This window comes from Mustela nigripes, chromosome 13 (genome assembly GCF_022355385.1).
Source record: "Mustela nigripes isolate SB6536 chromosome 13, MUSNIG.SB6536, whole genome shotgun sequence".
NCBI lineage: Eukaryota > Metazoa > Chordata > Mammalia > Carnivora > Mustelidae > Mustela > Mustela nigripes.
The window spans coordinates 17449000-17461037 of record NC_081569.1 but is presented as its reverse complement, the minus strand read 5'-3'; the positions used below and the strand labels follow the sequence as shown (position 1 = coordinate 17461037).

At 45.0% G+C, this 12038-nt stretch overlaps 1 protein-coding gene across 1 annotated transcript in view; it reads right to left on the bottom strand.

Annotated features, from left to right (window-relative positions):
- The window catches only part of MEF2A (myocyte enhancer factor 2A), a 75063-nt gene extending 70659 nt beyond the window's left edge, over positions 1 to 4404 (bottom strand). The window contains exon 1 of the mRNA XM_059418481.1: positions 3784 to 4404. The gene's annotated coding sequence lies outside the window, so the exon portion shown is untranslated. The remainder of the gene's footprint in view (positions 1 to 3783) is intronic.
- Between the last annotated feature and the right edge of the window lie 7634 nt (positions 4405 to 12038).

Genomic DNA, 12038 nt, shown 5'->3' with positions numbered 1-12038 from the left:
ATTTCTTCTTTTTTTTTTTTAAAGATTTTATTTATTTATTTGACAGAGAGAAATTACAAGTACACTGAGAGGCAGGCAGAGAAAGAGAGGAAGCAGGCTCCACACTAAACAGAGAGCCCGATGCGGGACTCGATCCCAGGACCCTGAGATCATGACCCGAGCCAAAGGCAGAGGCTTAACCCACTGAGCCACCCAGGCGCCCCTTAACTCTAATTTTTTTAAATATTTGGAGAAACTTTGGGAGGTTACCATCAATGACTGCAGATCAAAAAAACCTCATACAGAACAGCCAAATAAACATTTTATGTATAATGTGATAATGCATTTAAAGTGCTGGTAGTTTTACACCCAAAAAAATATATGAGCATTCTCCTGTATTATATTATATCAAGTCCTTTTGGTCACAGACACTAAACTTTCAGGTACTGGGCAGAGTATATATATAGTCTTCAAAGGAAATAAGGGAATGTATAGAAAAATGGATATATTGAAGAAGGGATGGATGAAGGGAGATCAGGCAATATATATTTTTGTGCATTAAGCCTCAGGTAGTATGCTAGGAACTCTCACACCCATGATTTCATTTAATGCTAACAATTCTATGAGGCAAGTAGTGTAATTCCTTCCCATTTTATAGAAGACGTCTCATAATTTAATAAAATGGCAGAGCTGGGATCCGAACCAAGATGTAATGACAAAGTCTTGCAAACACAGCAGGACGTGTCAAAGTGTTCTTTTGAAGGAGGTTATCTAACTGGAAGAATGATTTGATTTTCCATATTTACACTTCTCTTATTACTTAAATATTAGAAGGCACTCACTTCTCAATTTATGAAGAATGGTCACAGATTTTCTTTCTAATCTCGAAAAAAGCAATACTGATCATGATCAACCCACAAAACAATATTTTCATTGCTCTACCACTAATAAAAAAAACTTCAGCTAAACTCTGTAGCATTCCTATGTACCATGAGCATGAGCATATCTCCATAAAGGAAAAAAAAAAAAGAAAAAAGGACTATGGTGTGACTGAAAGGCAAAATATTGGAAACTAAGACTACCCACAGAAAATTCAAGACCATCATCATTGTATGTTAGACTAAATTTCTCTGCCAGACTTGTAAGCAACAAAGAAGAAGAAAAGGTAGCTTTCTAAAATCTGACTGACAAGCATGCTACTTCCCAAAAACAAACTGGCTTACAGTTTCCTCCTCATAAATCAGAACACAAATCTATTGAAAAATTTAACTGAAATATTTCAAATTTCCAAATCATGTTCTAATAAAAAACACTTCCATGACTACTTAACCACCCTCAAAATACACTGATTTCTCTCTTGATAACCAATAAGCAACGCTGCTATTGCTTGAATATAAAATTAATATTAACCTGCATTGCATTTTCTTAAAGAAAAATACAAAGCTATAATGCAACTGCCTTGAAAAATAAAACATCACCACTTGAAACAACTCAATATATATTTCAAAGATTATTTCCGGTTGCATTTACAAAAAACAATCTTTGACACAGGCACCTACTAAAGAAACACAGAAACTCTAAGAATTTGGAAGGAGATTATTCTCAAACCATAACTCAACACCATGACGTTACAATTACTATTTCTGCGCCCCTATGAGCTACTTTCCTTTCACTGAACACCCCCTACCTCTCATTCCCTCAGCATTTTAAACTTTTGCTGGGAAGTAAATTAAGGAGTTAAACATAATTTTATCACTTTTGTTCCAAGAAAAAACGTGGTTTTATATATAATAATAATATGAATTAAATGGAATAGACACGCAAATATTTATGTTTAGAAAAGTCATTGTTACTTCACCATCCCTGTTTTAACAAGTAAGTTTCTATTGGAAGCACTCTTCCAACAGAATTGTTAAAGACGGGGTCTGCAAAGTAAATCACTAGCTTTAGTTCTTCACAGCGTTTTATTATAACAGTATCACCACAACTTTTTGTTCACTGAGAATTAAAAGTGATTCCAGAATCAATTAGTGCATCATCATATAGAACTAATCTTAATATTTAGTAGGATACATGTGCTCCTTATATTTGTTATAAAATCTAAAACTGGCATCCACTTTAATGAAAACACTTTTAACTTTTCTCCTAAAACAACAGTTGCCATTCACAGGAAAAACGGAACCCTCAAAAGATATACCAGAAAAAGAAAGAACCCAAAACAAAAATGTACATACAAAAGCCATTAGCACAACACAGTTATTTTATCCTCACTTTATAAATTCATATTAAAATAAGGGCCATTTTTGTGTTTTCATATAAAAAAACTTTTGAGCTATTTTGTTTACCTTTTCCACAGACTGTTCAAGTACTGCCAAGGTAACAGATTTTTTAAAAAGTGACAACTGGAGTACTTGGCAGTTGCCAAAACAACACAGCTGGATTCTTAAAGAGAAAGTACTCTTGTGTAACGTACATCTCATTACAGTTTGAAGAACCTTCTCTTCATATAGTAATTGATAATACGAGACACAGGGAAAACATGCTGTGCTTTAAAAAAAAAAAAAAACACTTTGAAAAAACTTAGACATTTGTTTAAAAATTCTTGTACCTTTGTTAGCACATCACAGCAGGCCTTCCTAACCGCACACTAATTGTAGTACCAATCTTGTAAACTAAAATGCAGGTCAACACTATACTGCACTTCTTTAACCTACACAGGGCTTCCCTACTGGACCATAACAGTGGGCTCGCCTCGTATCCCCAGAAATCATACTTCAGGTCTGAATCACATTTTTATAGTTACACTTTCACGGGAAGGGGGAGGTTTCTAATTCAGGGATGCTCACCTCTTCGCAACTTGTTTGCACTATCTCACCAACCAATTTAATCCTCGCTGTTCGAAGATAGAGGATTATCGAACAAGAAGGCAAAGTTTCTACCACATAAAACCTTCCCGAGAGCTGAGATCTAGCGGGACGTCAGGGCAGCCTGCTGCTCCCGCCGCAGTCCTCGCTTCCAGTCCTCGCTTCCAGCCCTCGCTTCCCCGCGACGTCTCCCGGCACCCGAGGGCACCCGCAGGTGCCCCCAGCCCGGGCCGCCTCCCGGCCCGCCCCAAATACCGACCCGGCCACTGACACCTCCACACACGCGCCGAGAGTTCGGACCTAAATGTTCCGCCCGCTTCGACCAATCTTCTCCCAAAGCAGAAGTGGGGGGAACTTCTTCAAGTCCAACCACAGCGCAAAGCGGCCCCGGCACGAGGGGTCAATTCCTTTGGGGAGACCCGGGCGCAGACAGCAGGAGGGAGGAAAGGTCCTTCGGGCGTTCCGCCCCGGAGAGGCTCCGAGCCCCCAGGGAACTCCCTCAACTTTCAAGGAGGCGTCGTCCACCACCGCCCCGCAGCCCCAAATGCGGTGCGCGCCCGGGGAGGCTCCTCGCGCGGAGCCCGCGCGGCCGAGTCTCCCTCAGCCAGCCCGCGACACCGGTCAGACCCCGGGCCCGCCCTCGGGGCACCCCGCCCCCACCACCGCGGGCGCCTCGCCCCTCCGCGCCCACCCCGCGCGACCACCCCGAGCCGCCTCCCCGCACCCCACCCTCCCTGCCGCCGCGCGCCCGGGACCCCGGCCCCCTGCCAGCCGGACGCCGCCCAGCCCTGCCGTCCCCGGAGCCCCGCGGGCGCCCCTCCTCGGCCGCGCCGCCCCCCGCCCCAGCGCCCCCCAGCCCCTACCCGGCCCCCTCGCCAAGACGCCGCCCCCTCTGGCACAGCCGGCCTCGCGGACCGCGCCCCGCCGACGCGGCCCTCACCGTGTCTCCGGCGCAGCTGGCGAGCGCACACACGCTGCAGCCCGGGCCAGCCACCAGCGCTCCGCGCCGCCCGGAGCCGCCTCCTTCAGCCCGGGACTCGCCGGGACATCCGCGCACGGATCCCCACACCGGGGCTATTTTTAGGAGACAGGCCCCGGCCAGACCGGAACTCGTTCCTGCCGCCGCGCGTGCGCACTACGGCCGCGGTCCTCAGTGTCCCTCCGCCAGCCTCGCCTATCCCTCCCTTCCCCTCGGCTCGCTCTCTCTTTTCCCTTGAGGTTTCTGTTCACAGCTGACTTATCCTCTCGGTGGGTCCTAGAGTGCTTGGGATAGGAAAGACGAAGGTGCGGGCAAAGAGTGTCACAGTGGAAGCAAAGCGCTACTCCACAAGGACGCGAGGGGCGGACTATGTTTTTCCGGGTGGGTGAGGAGACGGATCACCCGGCACAGGAAGGAGATGACGGCGGTTTGGCGCCGGGGCTACAGGCTGGAGCTCGCTTCCCTCTGAAGGACCGTGTTCTCCTGGAAGGGATACTGGTCACTTGATGAGGGCCTAGGCGCCTCCCAGGGCGGGGCGGCCCAGCGGCGTCGCGCCCTGCAGCCCCAGCCTCCCCCGCCGCTACCTCCCGGACCAGCCCGCTGGGGCCGGGACCGGGAGCGGCTTTAGTGACGCCGCGCGCGGCAAATCGCCGCGCGTGGCCGCCGGCTCCAGCCAACCCGGGACACTGAGGGGCGGGGCTCCGGGGGCGTGGCCGGGCTCCGGGGCGCGAGTTCGACAGACGCCCGGAGTCCGGGGCCAGGCGGAGTCCTTCGACCGGCCCAGACACCTCCTGCCGAGCTCGTGGGGCCGCGGCCAGCTTCCTTCTCCCCCAACCCCCGCCCTCCGGCCACGCCGGCCCCCCCGCAGACCTCTGCTCGCCACGCGCGCGCCCACGCCCTCATTGTGGTCAGGACCGCACCTGTGCTCGCGTCTGGGCCGCCGCCCGGTCACCCTCACTGAGCAAACACAATGGGACTGCGGTCCCTGGCGTTCCGCGGCTGCTCGGACCCGGGCCCGGAGACAGTAGGACTTGCAGGGACCTGGAGTGGGCAGCCCCTTTCAGCCGTGCGAGCCGAGCGCCCCACGTCCGGGTGGAGAGACAACCTCCTACTCTCCAGTATTTAATAGCGAATTACTAACGGGCATAGCTATAGTATGCCTCCAGCGCCGAGCCATGGGCGGAACATTTTGCACGTGAGAGCTCTTGCATGCCTTACAACACCCCCGTGAAGTAGATTCACTTTCTATTCCCATTTTATAGAAGAGGAAAGGGAAGCTGAGCTCTAAAGTGACCCTTTGAGGTCACAGTCTAAGAGGAGAGCATTGAGGATTTGAACTCCCAATCACTCTACATACGGATGGTGGTCTTTTCTGAGGTGCAAAGGAGACATGCGCTTGGGACTGCCCTTCTGTTTTGTGGGGTTATTGGTTTTGTTGACGAAGGTCATCGGGAGGTTGAGCCATTGTTGTTCCTTGCATCCTGAAGCCTGCTAACCTCAAGAGCTTCTACAGCCACACTGCCTACATCTGCACCCAGAGGTGCCTATGCAAGGAACACGAAGCCAAATGGTTATTTTCATCGGAGGATGAGAAATTCAGTACTGCAGCACTTTGAAACAAAATGATTGGGGTGGGTGAACAGATGTGCAAAGGCTGGGCAGAGGAACTGGGAAGTTACAAAGGAAGCTGGAGGCTCGCAGGCTTCCTCTCTCAAGGACTGGGCAAGGTACTGGGGAGAACCCATTGCAAAAGCAGCACACAGACACCAGATACTGGAAAATAAACCTGGAGCTCTGCTCAGAGTCCCATAGTATCAGTTTTCAGGAGAACCAGCAGCAAGGGCTATAGGCAAGTTTTGAAAACACATTAAAATTTGGTGTAAATCAGCGAGTCATGTGAAAATGCATATTCTTTTAACCTGCCAGAAGCTGCATAAGGCAGCTGCGTTTGACTGCTCCAGGAAAATAGAAGACTTTGATACTTTTCCTTCAAAGCCTAAGGTCTGAAGTTTTGAAGGGACAGTGAGCAATAGCTCTTTCATTCCCCCTGCCTTTCTACCCTGTAAGGAGAAGAGAGGCAATGAGAACAGACTGTTCCAAAAGAGATTTTCACCCTCTCATTGCTCCAACCCATCTCCCACCCCTCTAGAATCTGACCCTCCTGGGACACAGAAGTCTAGCTGAGACTACCCACCCCCTACCCATTCAAATGCTATTGACCTCTCTAGAAAACCAGACAGAAAAGCTGGTCATGACTTCAGCCAAAGTAGAAATGGGGGGGGGGGGGGGGAGATGTTTGCTTTACCTAAGAGAGCACCTCTCTCCCTGCCACCTCCTGTATGTCAAAGCCCTTGTCTAAGAATTTCAGGGAATGGTAAGAAGGAAGGAAGGAAAGGAGGGAAAGAAAATGGAAGCAAGGAAGAGAAAGTGTAAAATTCCGGAGCACAGCTATTGTAAAATACATTAGCAAAACATAATCACTGTTTTTGAGATTAAAATAACCAATTTTAGAAAATCATCGCAGCTCCTATTCAGGTCTCAAAAGCATGTACGTGAAGTTCAGTGTCTCTAGCGACTTCCAGCACTTACCTTGGCATAGATCATGTGCAGAACACTTGTGTGTGTCACTGGCTTGGAGGGAACTTGTGAGAAGCAATGTCTTTCAGTCCTCCAACTCTTGCCAGCCTCCTTCACGTACTCAGGTATCCAGGTATGTCTGTACTGAAAGGACTCAGCATTGTAGTAGGCACTGGGAAATGGAAGTGAGAAAGAACAGCACTTTCTTTGAAGGAGCTGAAAGGCCACGGGAGGGATACACCTTAAAACAAAAGCCAGTCTGCTAACCACTAAGAGAGAGGTTTCCAAGAACACCAGAAAAGCACAGAAGATGAGTATCTAAGAAGGAAAAATAATTACTGAGGGCTCCTTAGAGGAAGTCCCATAGTGAAACTACAAAGCCTTCTGAAGGATGAAAAAGGGGCCCTCTCATTGTCTTAATCTGAAGAATAAAATTCAAGATCTCTTGGAGGCAGGGATCCCTGACCACCTGGCCAGCATCGCCCTCATCTCCTCCTACCAGACACCTCATCATCCTCATTCCTAAGAAGTTTCTCTGCATACACCAGGCTTTATCTTCCTGTGTGCCTGGTAAAACCCCCCTATATCCATCAAGTCTCCACTTGGGCATCATTTTCTCTAAGAGCATTGCTGTAATATGGTGCTTAGTTGAAGTGCATCTGTATGTATGTCTGTCTCCTCCCCTCTGGAGCTCCTTGAAGACAAGAACTGTGATTCATTCTTCATTGATCCAAAATAGCACGGGGCATGGCCCATAATAGAGAAGGAAGTAAAGGTTTCTTAGATATTTATGAGCAGACTTTAGGCAGAAGGAGTGCTGTATGCAATGAGTGTGGCTCAAGGGAGAAACCATGGCTAATATCATGTGCCTGAGGCCTGGACTCTGGATTAAGTGCCCAGGAGTGGGAGGAGAAAAGGCTGGAAGAGTGAGACAGTGCAAAATCTTAGCAAATTCAGCTAGACCTTTGGATTTCTTTCTGAAAGCAAAGGGAAATACTGACAAATTTCAAATGGTGGAATAGTTTGATCTATTTGACATTTTGGAAGGATCCCTTAGGGCAGTAGTTGGGAATTGGTGAGAGAGACCAAGACTGGAGGCAGGATGACTAGTTAGGAGGCACGGCCACTGCTGTGACAGCACCCCACGCAAATAGTTCCCATCCCCAGAGATCTCCACCGACTGTCTCCACACATGCTGATGCCTTCCTGTGTATCTCTGTCGAGGGTGTACTTTGGCCCTACGAGAGGGCTTGGGTCAATAGACAAATACCCCAGCTTCCTCATGCCTCAGGAAGACAGTTCTGGAGCATGCTCCCCAAAGTCTCTCAAGGGTGGGGAGGGGAGGTCACAGTGGATTGGGCCCCAGTTGTCCTCTGTGGTGACCCACTCAGCCACTTTTTATTGTCTCTCCTCATCTCCCCTATCTCACATCCCCAACCCCTTAGAGCCCTTGCCAGGATCACCTTCCAAATAAAAAATTCACACCGAAATCCTCATTTTGGCATCTGCTTTTAAAGAGACTCACTCAAGACAAATGGTCACTGAGGTAAGGAAGAAAAAGGACCTAAATTAAGACAGTTGCCTGACAGGAGAAAGGAGGAGGAAAACAAAGAGATAGCTGAAAGGTAGAATTGACCTGCTTGCTTTTGCTCAATGAGGGGTTAGGGAAGGTAGAGGAGTCTCTCTTTGTCCCCAGGTTTCTGGTTTGGGCTCTCAGGTGGATAATAGCAGCATCATTGAAGTGGGGACACTCCTTGAGGGGACTGGACAAGCGAGTGTAATGAGTTCCATTCTGCTTATGTTGAAATTGAGGTGGTCATGGGATAAAAGTGTCCTTAGCCTTTTGGGGTTGGAGAAAGATAAAATTAGATGAGACCAGATAATTCAGGGAGGGCTTTCTGGAGAAGGAGAAATTTAATCAGAATTTTGAAGTTGCAGTATAAGGGCTGGAGAAAAAGGGAAATCGCTTATGGAGTGCAAGAATGATGAGAGGGATGGACAGTAAAAAGAATGGATTAAGTAGAAAAAAGCAAGGTTATCTCAACCAGGGAAACCTCAAAGGATTTTTAATTTGTGAGCTGCTTGAAGATAGGAACCATGCCATGTTCAATCTTGTGTCCCTGACACTTGTACAAAGTTAATATTTATTAAATATGGTGTTGACCTGGCAGAGTGTCTCAGATATTTTTCATGAAGTCTGTCTTGTGTGAATACAGATGAAAAATGGAAGGTTTTCAGATGGAAAAAACAAATGAAAAGATGCTCAGCATCACTCATCATTAGGGAAATGCAAATAAAAACCCCAAAGAGGTATCACCTTACATCTGTCTGGATGGCTAGAATCAAAAAGACAAGAAATAACAAGTGATGGTGAGGACATGGAGAAAAAGGAACCCTTGTGCACTGTTGGTGGGAATGCAAATTGGCACGGACACTGTGGGAAAGAGTATGGAGTTTCCTCCAAAAATTAAAAAGTAAAAATACCATTTGATCCAGTAATTACACAGCTGGGTATTAATCCAGAGAAAATGAAGACACTAATTTGAAAAGACGTATGCACCCCCGTGTTTATTGCAGCATTATTTACAACAGTCAGTATATGGAAAAGACCTAAGTGTCTATCAGTAGATGAATAGATATAGAAAGGTGTATATATAATGGAATATTACTCAGCCATAAAAAGAATGAGATCGTGCCATTTGCAACAACCGGGATGGACCTAGAAGGCATTAATGCCAAGTGAAATAAGTCAGAGAAAGACATATCCCATTTGATTTCATTTATATGTGGAATCTAAAAAGCAGAACAAGTGAATAAACAAGTAGAGAACATAGAGAACAAACTAATGGTTGCCAGAGGGGAGAGATGTGGGGAGATGGGCAAAAGGGGTGATGAGGAGTAGGAAGTACAGGCTTCCATTTACGGAATAAATATGTCCCAAGGATGAAAGGTAGAGCATCAGGAATATAGTCAATGATATTGTAATAATGTCATATGACGACATATGTATAGAGATATTGAATCCCTGTGTAGTGCACCTGAAGGAAGTGTAATATTCTGTGTCAACTATACTTGAATTTTTAAAGAGATATAAAACAAAATGGAAGGTTTTAAATGTGTTACCCCAAATTAGTGAATTCTCCAAATTTAACTTTGTGTCTTTTTTAGAAATATCACATATAAAAACCACATCTTACTTGTAAAGTCGCTTACTTTACTTGTATATTTTAAACTTGTAAACCTGACATGAGATTTAATGACTTGTAAATATTTGAGAAAATCAAGATTCCGTAATTTAAATTAAACCTAAAGACAAAAACATAATCCACTTCGTGCTGAAACATCACAGGTTTTTTAGAGTTAAAATCGTTACTGTATGTGTGCGAAGAGAGAGACCTCTAGTGCATTCTTTTTCTATTCCAAGTTCCCTGATGAGCACTCAGATCGAAATACTATTTTCCAGGGTTGCCTGGGTGACTCAGTTGGTTAAGCATCTGCCTTCAGCTCAGGTCATGATCTTGGGGTCCTGGGGTCAATTTCCATGTCAGGCTCCCTGCTCAGCAGGGGCCGCTTCTCCCTCTCCCTCTCTCTCTAGGAACTCCCTGCTCAGGCATGCTCCAGCTCTCGCTCTCTCTCTCTCAAATAAATAAAATCTTTAAAATAAATAACTGACTGCCATTTCCAGTAAAGGAACAGAGCTCCTTGGAGAGATGGTTGATTCCAGGACTGGGAAAGGAAAACAAACTAGGTAAACCTATGGTGCCAGAAAGCAAGGATTTGCTCAAAAAATAGTGGGGGCTTGTCAAAGAGATGCTGCCGATGGCAAAAGCTACACCAATTTAAGTAACAAGTAGCACTAGCATTGGGTATAACCTATAGAATAAAATAAATATCCATGAGCTCATACTGATATAAATAATTGATTGAATAAATAAACGAGGGAAGAAGTACAGATCTTGCTTACAGGAGAATTCCCATGGTGGGGGGAAATGCAGAAGGAATGGGAGCAATACATAAACCCCCTTTAGGGAAACACCACAGTTAACAACCTGTTGCAGGCAAGAACTACTAGTAGATGCAACAATTAGTGGGTAAAGGGTGATGAGAAACAGGACATTCAGATTGTCTCAAAGTAGTTCCCTGTAAGACATTAATTACAAACAGGAAAATAGTAACTTCTCAATAGAGAAGCCCAGCAGACACCACCTTAACCAAGTAAAGGAGTAACAAAGTATATGGACTTCATGGACCCCGTGACATGTGCAATGAGAGGAGCACATCCCTTCTTTGGCGTTCTTGCCAAAAGGTTATAACCTGAATCTAATCATGTAAGAACATCAGACAAACACAAATTGAGGGACATTCTACTAAAAAACTGACAGCTACATGCAAAATAGGATTCAGGATCAGATCCTGGTGCAAAAAAGAGACCGTAGTGAGAAAACTGCAAAATCTGTATAAAGCCTGGAGTTAATAGTATTGCACCAATGCTAATTTCCTGGTTTTGATCATTGCACTATCCTTATGTAAGATAACACTGGAGGAAGCTGGGTGAAAGCTCTGTATGATGTTGATAACTTTTGGGTAAGTCTAAAATCATTTTAAAATAAAAATTTTTTAGGTGAGAGAATATTTTAGTATCCTATCATTTACTCAACTCCACAATAGTAACTATCTTCTGGAACTCATATACCTGGTAGAAAATATTTTTACAGTATCTTGCAATAGGAGGCTTAACTTCAAACTGGCCAACATCGGAACTATTGGTGAAATGTTTATGTATGTTTTGAGATGGTCATTGTTCTGAATTAAGAGGAAAAAAACACAGAAGATAAAATGGTTCCAGTTACTACACAAAGCAATAGGGTCCATGGCTGCCACGTGGTTGTTGCAAAATATCAAAATGTAAAACACACACACACATGCACACAGACACACACACCACACATGTTTAACTTCCAAAGTTACCTATTACGTCTTTTTCAGGCCTTAAAAATGTTGTTTTCACTTTTCTTATTTGAATATCATGTGGGCTTTTATTCTCGAATGCCTGATGATGAAAAAGATGAATTCAGATTCTCAAGAAGGGGATAAAAGAACTTTCCTTTGCTCAATTTGTATTCTTATGTGTCAAAGTCTACATAAAGATTAAACAAACTTTAAAAATGTATGAAATGGAATCTTTGACAGCTGGATGTTTTATGCAATTGAACTTCAAATAAGTCTTTCGATTTCTATTATATGTTGTCATTTTGTTATACTGTATTTTTTATCTTCCGCACGGAGTTTATTCAGACTTTGTGATTCTCTCCACAACTAACAATACACTCACTTGTCAATTATAGTCATTACAAACCTTGAGTTTATTCTGTTCACTTTCTACAATCCATCCAAAGAGGAGGTACATTTCACTACCCTCCCCAGTATCCCATTAATGTCTACCCCATGCATATGCAATCATGATCTCTCTCTATTGTCCACTTTGCTTGTGTAGTTCTGTCATAGATGTTTCTTCTAAAGACTGCAATGATCCTAGTTCCCCCTAGTAATTTCTTTCAATATGCATCCCCAAAATTACCATGCTCTACCATGTCTAATAGGATGTCCATTTAGACCTGTTCTAGACCTATATGTCCCTC